The 7,829-nt window shown below is 36.0% G+C and overlaps 1 non-coding gene across 1 annotated transcript; it reads right to left on the bottom strand.

The window, feature by feature from the left end:
* Nucleotides 1-1,044: 1,044 nt before the first annotated feature.
* TRNAA-UGC (transfer RNA alanine (anticodon UGC)) lies at nucleotides 1,045-1,117 on the bottom strand. The gene has a single exon. It is a non-coding gene; the product is annotated as a tRNA-Ala (tRNA).
* Between the last annotated feature and the right edge of the window lie 6,712 nt (nucleotides 1,118-7,829).

The following is a 7,829-nucleotide window of genomic DNA, read 5'->3' as shown; positions in this document are numbered from 1 at the left end:
TAAAAAGTGCCTATAATTTGTTTCTATCAGACATAGTAAGACACACAGACATGGAAATGATTGTCCTGAAGGAGTAAGTTCATATTCACAGATCCTTAGAAACAAGAGGCATGCCATCACACATGGGGCCACATGGGGAAGAACCCGGGTCGGTCAGGAGGCAGAGGAACAAGGGGAAGCATGGACGAAAGCTTTAAGTAAGGTTTTCATGGAAGCAATGGGCAAGGCAGGCTAAGCAGGCCAAACAGGTTTAGGATTGGCTGGTGTGACTATTTCCACAGAGTGTGTGACTATTTCTGGGGTGTAGGGATCACCCCTAGTTGCCTGATACCTGGCCCTGAGGTGATTCTAGGGCAGAGGGATAGTGGCTCAACCTATGAGAGCTTGATAAAGGAGGTAGTAGGAGAGTATGGACTCTGGATTGGTCAGTTTGCACATGAAAACCACACCTTAGAGAAGTCATTTGTTATCTCTAGGAATTAGCTAATCCTGGGAGGGGCAGCCTCTCCAGTATCTGCAAGGACCCAAATTTCACAGCATCATTAATTATAGGAAATTAAATAGAAACATGATTAATACAAGTCTCTATCCTATTTTTTTTCCTCTCAACAAAATCTGACTCTTACAGCTGGAAGTCATATCTTTCACATTTTTTATACCTAAAATGAGCTTCAAAAGATTGTTTTTGGAGTTTGAAACTGAACAGATAATTGATTCTGTCTTGCCTGAGTTTAGCCCTTTACATGAGGCATGTCTCAACCTGACTGGGTGGAGAATTTTAAGAATGATTATAAATAAAAAATTCAATGGATAATTAAAAATGAAGTAACTTTAAGCCATGATTCCAATAACAACTAATGAAAAATTATTCATTGCATGTTTATGGCTTTATTTATTGCTACTAAAGTGCAAGTTACATGCACAAAGACAGAACCCATGCAAAAAATTCACCTGCAAATTGAATACGATGCTGACTGCAAGTTTATTTCATCAGGTCTTTGGGGGGGGGCAGTAATTGTGTTTATTTATTTATTTATTTATTAACAGAGATACTGGGGATTGAACCCAGGACCTTGTGCATGCAAGGCACGCACTTTACCACTGAGCTATACCCTCCCCCAGTGCAAGTTTAATATGGTACAGATAATTTTGTGTTTGGTATGCTTATAATTCTACATGACTCTAGAGCACATATCATTGGAAAATCCTAAAGGTTAAGGTTATTCAACAGAAAAAATTGAGAGTCATGATCAGATTCAATTTTTAGGACTGCCTTGAGGAGTAGAAGCTGGAATCATCTGAAGGCTTGTTCATTCAAATATTTGGTCTCTGGGTAGGGAGGACTGGAAAACCAAGACGGGCAACCAGAGCGCCTGTTAATTGGTCTCTCCATGTGGCTTGGCTTTAGAACAGCGTGGTAGCCTCAGCGTGCTTGCTGGCTCAGAACTCCAAGTGCATGAGTTCTATCGAGGTAGAAACTATGGCATATCTAGTCTAACTCTTTCACAGATAAAGAAACAGATCTAGTGATCGTAAGCAAATCCACATCTGTTAAAGAAACAAGATGGTTTTCTTACTTTCGTAAGTGGATGGATAAATATATCAAGTAATCCAACTAGGCAAAACTGCAGACGCCAGGGCTGGAGAGAAGGACATAGGAACTGGTTGTCATGTTCAGGCAAGGTTCCAATTAGAAGGGCTGAGGAACCTGCTGAACAAGGTGGGTTGGAGTAGTTCTGAGCAGAGTTGGCCACTGGGAGGGACCTGAAAAGAAGGGAGGCTCAGTGTACAGGTTTGCTTCTGCTCTGTAATCCCCGTATGAGCCGTGTCACCTATGACAGCCTACTAAACTTAAAATACTTTAGATATTATGGAAAAATGAGTCATGTAAGGCAAGGAAGCACCACCCATCCAGAAAGGAAAAGTTTAGCTAAACAGACCAGAATCAATACCCTCTAAGCTGAGCAAGCCTAGTTTTATTTCAGCGAGATGTTAGCCCTAAGATTTTCTGGAGTGAAAAGTATGGTCTCCAGTAGTGCACAGAGGATAAATCTGAAAAGTACTTAAATCAGAAAAACGCATAGTTATCACTCCGTGATACGTGCCCACAGGCAGCAGCCCCTAACTTTGGAGCTGAGTTTTTGGGTTAGACGCCATCTCTTGTGAGGAGCAAGCTCAAGTTAGATGATGCTGCAGAGATGAAAACAGAAGTCTCAACCAAAGAACAAGTACGATAACTTTGACTTTTTATGACCAAGGTGAGTTTGGCTAAAAAATAAATGGCACTATAAAGGTAATTTAAATCATAAGAGATTTGTATGTCATGCTAAACAGTAAAATTTGTCTGTCTAATAAACCACCCCTTATTTAGCGATGTAAGACGACAACCATTTTATTATGCTCATGAATTGTGTGGGTCAGGAATTTGGAAGGCTTGACTCTGCTCCATACTGCCTGGGGCCTCAGCTGGGAAGACTCAAAGGCAAGGCTGCTTTGAAATGATGAAATCTGGAAAGTGATGATGGAGAAAGGGGGGGAAAGTTTCATCTCTTTAGCCAAGAACATGTTATAGAAGAAAAAGAAAAATGTGAGAACCCGGGAGATGATCTTTACCTCATTTTCATCACTTTCCTTCTGTGGCCGGGTTGTAATATGAATGTATGTAGAAACGGGACGACCTTTTCTGACCTAGCCTCGCAAGTAATGCAGCTTATCGTGGGTCTCATTCTGTTGGTTCCAAGTGAGTGTGAAGCCCACCCTTATTTAATGAAGCGGTTCATAGACCCCACTTTTTGATCAGAGTAAAGGTCACGTTATAAATGAGAATGGAAGACAGGATCGATTTTTGGAAAATCCGATCTGCCACACTATATAATTCCTAGCTTTCGATGAGATTCAGCTACTCTGGTTCCATAATTTAATATGATTCAGGAATAGCTGAAATGGAATCTAGCATTTACCTTCCTTACCTACTTTCACTTTCTTCTCTGTGGCCCTTCATTTCCATTTTCTGTGGCTGTAAGACTAACAACCAAGTGGAATGCCAACCTTCATACTTAGAGAGCTGTGTGTGTGTGTGTGTGTGTGTGTGTGTGTGTGTGTGTGTATTCTGCTTTCCAGAGCTGCAGAAGGAAATGTATTGTTATAACTTTAAAGACTTTCTGCTGGATGCCCAGATGCTTGGGAAATTGAAGCTGAATATAAAAAGAATATTGCTCATCAAATCAACATGCTAAACTTACTTTGACAGAGAGTTTGATACTCAAGAAATATTTTCTCCCTTTAATTGCAAGTAATAATTCTGGCTTAGATTTTAATGAAAACAGGAATCATAATAAACCACTTAAAGAAATCATGTACTTTTATGCTTCAGAATATGAAAAAGGATTTCAGGATATGTAAAGTGATTTATTCAACCAATGTTTGTTGCATACCATCTTACCTTCAGATGGTACACTGGGTATTGGGTCCACAATGGTAAATCACACCTAAAATGATGCCTTTATTTTGGGGTATACATATATATATATATATAAATATTTATTGAAGTGTAGTCAGTTTACAATGTTGTGTCAATTTCTGGTGTTCAGCACAATGCTTCAGTCATACATGAACATACATATATTTGTTTTCATATTCTTTTTTATCGTAAGTTACTACAAGATATTGAATATATTTCCCTGTGCTATACAGTATAAATTTGTTGCTTATCTATTTTATATATATTATAAAATGATGCCTTTTTAATGGAGCTTCTACTCTACTTGGATAGAAGATCTGGGAACGGGTATTGAGTATCATGATATAAGTAAACATGTAAGTGACAAACAGTTACAAGTTGTGATAAGTAATGGAAAAAAGAAAAGGATTAGGAGCCCCACAAGAGAGAATTAAAAGAAAACTTCATTTAGGTTAGATGAATCAGGGAAGAAACTGACATTTATTGATTTCTAATGATGATAAATCATAACTAGTGTGGCAAATTGGGAGGAAAAGTTTTTTTGGTGGAGGGAAGAACTTCTTCAGAGGCTCTGAGTCAGACAATACTTTGTTAGATTTTATTTTCTTTCTTTTCCTTTATTTTATTTTATTTCAGGAACTGTAAAAGGAGAAAACATTGATGAGTTTTAAGCAGAGGAGTGACATCCTCACATCTGCATTTTAAAGAATCTCTGGCTGCTGCCATACAGAAATGGATCAGAGCAGAACAAGAATGGAATTGGTTCTTACTAATATGCTACTGAGAATGAAAAAAAGAAAAACAAAAAAACAGGGAAACAATTTACCAAGAAGAAGAGAAAAAGGATCTCAAATTTCCTAATTGCTTAGAAATCACTCAACCCATCATCTCGTCTGAGAAGTATAAATGATAGTATGGGTTAATACACAATATCACAGCCAGAAAATCCCCCATGCTACCTCTTCTTGCATACTTCCTGAGTTCTTACCTCCTGCCTTTGCACATACTGTTAATTATAACTCTGAGGAAAGCCCTCCTCCCTTTAATTGTTGAAATCTTAGCCATCCTTCAAGCTCGAAATTAAATGCTTCCTCCTTCAGGAAGAGCTGATGCCCCTAGCCAGATATTTCCTCTTTCCTGACTTCAGCTCTCTTGGGTTTACTTTTAAATGCTTCTCATGCCATTTTTGTACTGTGTGCAGACCTAACTTTACTTGTGTAGTGCACTATTCTGGGTTCAATTCACTGTTAGAGACCCCAGTGCCTACACAGCCTGAAGGAGAGGTGGTATTCAATAAACATTGGATAAATGAATTAACATACAACTGAAATTTACATCCTGAAACAATCATAAAAGTACATGATTTTCTATTTTTTTAAAAACTGGATTATTATGACTTTTTTTTTATAAGCCATCTCCTACCATCAACTTCCGAGCATGTGTCTTCAACAGTGTCTCTATAAATATTTATTAAATTACACTTAAATTTAAATGACATTTTCAATTTAAGAGTGTAACTAGGATTTACTCAATAATAGGCATTTTTTATTCCTGCTATTCTAACAGAAAATTTGTATTGATAAAACTACATTAAAAATAAAACAAACTCACAAAAATAAAATTAATCTTAAATATTATTTTCTAGTCTTAGATATCACTTAGCTAAGTAAATTGGTGAAATTGGTACCCTTTTATGAGTTAAAGTTATCATTCTATCACTCTCTTAATGCCTTTAAGTCTGTTTTTATTTTTCAAATCTCCAGTTCAACTGAATCATTAGGGGGATTACTTGCAGTCTAGAGTAATGGAAGTATTGTATAATAATACTTGGTGTTTAGAATTAAATCAATACATGTTTAAGATACTAAAAAATTAAACATGGCAAATCAAGTAGTACTTGTACAATAGAAACAAATAATGTATTTAAAACAGAATAACATGTTTAATTCAGGAAGATGTAAAATTCACCTGCTTATAAGCACTTTAGATGGGCCACGAGGAGCTACAACAAAGCGACACATCCATAAGAATCTTATTCTTGTTTGTTCAGGGTTTGTTTAGTATAATCCAAGCACACCAAAGCCTCTCATAGACACTGCCTTGAAGTCTACTGTTGTAATTATTATGAGTGTATCTTATAGTATACTTCCAGTACTAGTTTCTTCCAAATTTAATACACTTATAAAGAAAGGAAATAGTGCTCATGTATGTTCAGTAATAAGTAAGCAAACGAATGACAGGCTTATTCAGATCTCTTAAGAATTTCTTCCTTCTGCATAAATACTGTTTGTAATAGGTATCCAGATCATAATGTCTACTTAGAGCCATTTCCACAGTTCAACTTTGTGATTTTATAATGGCTTAAACATAGCAGTACTCAATATGATATAAAAAGAAGCAGCTATTCAGTGCAATAAGGGTTGTAAAAAACCAATAAGTCATAGTGATTCAGATCTCTTCCTGGTTCCTTCATTCCCAATTATGTAATCTTGAGCCATTTTTTCTTCTGTAATAAAGTGAGAACACAACATTGGAAAACCTGTTTTCTTCTTTTGTCAGTAATCATGTTGATGGATCAGTTAGCCTTGTTTTGTTCTCACCTCTTTCAATAGATTGCTTCCAAGTATAAGAAATGACAGAAGGAACATTCCACTGGATCACTAGCAATGCCTCAAGACTTATGTCAGTGAACTTATTTGGTGATTTACTTTAAAATTATGGTTATTATTCACTTTTATTTTTATCTAGACTAGTTTCAGATTAGTGTATTTGGAGGAAGGATTAAGTAGTTTACCTGCTTGCACCAGAAGTACATAAAGAGGACTCCTGGATAATATCAGGTAATAGATAATTAGCTTGGCACCTGACCAGAAGGAGGTCCAGCCGTGAGTATTTTATTACCTACTAACACAAGTGAGCATTCAGCTATTGGGTCAACTCGAATACCTGAAAAACAGCTACTCTGGCACATTTACAACCTGGTGAACAAATTTATGCAATTTTACATCCCTCTGCTGATTTACCTGGAAAGCCCATTATGTAAGATAATGAATTTAACAGCTGAAAATCAGTAAAGGCTTTTGCATGCTGTCATTTTGTATTATAAGGAAAGATCTGGCATTTTCACACTTAGGCATGTCCATCCTCATGTGATCTTTCTTTTGGATTGAACTCTTCCCTTGATTAGTTTTTCCTTGGATATTGTATATATTTAACCAGAGAATTTTAAACCTGAGTCTAGTGTATGCATTAGCCAGGTATTTTTGAATATTCAGGTTAAAACAGCAATACACATACATAAAGTATTTCTTCTTTCCTGTATGTGAACTTTAAAAGATAGATGAAACTCTAATCAGCACATTCCCTCACATGGGGTAGGACTGAAGTCAGAGGTGAGGGTGCAGATGGAGCGATTCAGAAAAGCAGCAAGTAGAGGATCTCTTCTTCTTTCAATATCTTGTACTTTTTCTGGGATGATGAACTGGGTGACTCATTTAGACATTCTAAGATTCACCAGTAAATCTAAACTAGCTATACAAACATACTTATTGAGAAGGAGATAATTGAAACACACTGTAGAAAGGAAATAAACTAAGAGAAATCAAGTAATAAAATTTCCAGAAGCAAATAACAGCATACATCCATACCAACTGAAAACCCTCATGTACAAGATGACAATTAAGAGTAGGAACATGGAAAAAAATTGAAACAGGCACTTTAAAAACCCTTTGAAAAGACAGGAAAGAAAAGAAAAAGGTGAGGACAAAAGGAGTGAAACAAAAAAGTTGAAATTTTAAGATAGGCTCAAGTTACTTTGTTAAAGAGCAGCTTTGTTTGTACCATCTGTTAGCGGGACTGTTAACTCTGTGATTTTTTAGCTACCTTGTTGATATACAAAAAATAAAATGAGATTTAAAATCACTTGGATATCTTTTATATTAAAATAATCCCTGAATGTCATTCTTAATATCTGTAATTTTTAAACCATTATAAAATAAGCATTAAGAGTGAGGGGTCAAGGAGACAAACTGTTGGATTTGAATCTTGGCTTTAATATTTACCACATTTCAAAATACTTAAGCCTGTATGTCCTAGTTTTCTCATCTGAAAAATGAGGAAAAAAACGGGGTATAATAATATCATCTCTCTCTTAGAATTACTATGTGCTTTAAATGAGTTAATACATGTTAAGCTCTTGGAAAGTAGTGCTTACAACACAGTAAGTTTTAACTTAGATGTATTATTTTGGGATGAAATCTTAGAAGACAGTGTATATTACTGTTCCCATCTTTAGACTCAAATGAATTATTTCAGTTATTTATAAGAAATCTCAAGGAAATTGCAAGCTGTAAGGTATTTCCTTGATTTT

This window comes from Camelus dromedarius, chromosome 1 (assembly GCF_036321535.1).
Source record: "Camelus dromedarius isolate mCamDro1 chromosome 1, mCamDro1.pat, whole genome shotgun sequence".
Taxonomy (NCBI): Eukaryota; Metazoa; Chordata; class Mammalia; order Artiodactyla; family Camelidae; genus Camelus; species Camelus dromedarius.
The sequence above is the reverse complement of the archived record's forward strand: the minus strand, read 5'-3'. Positions and strand labels throughout refer to the sequence as shown.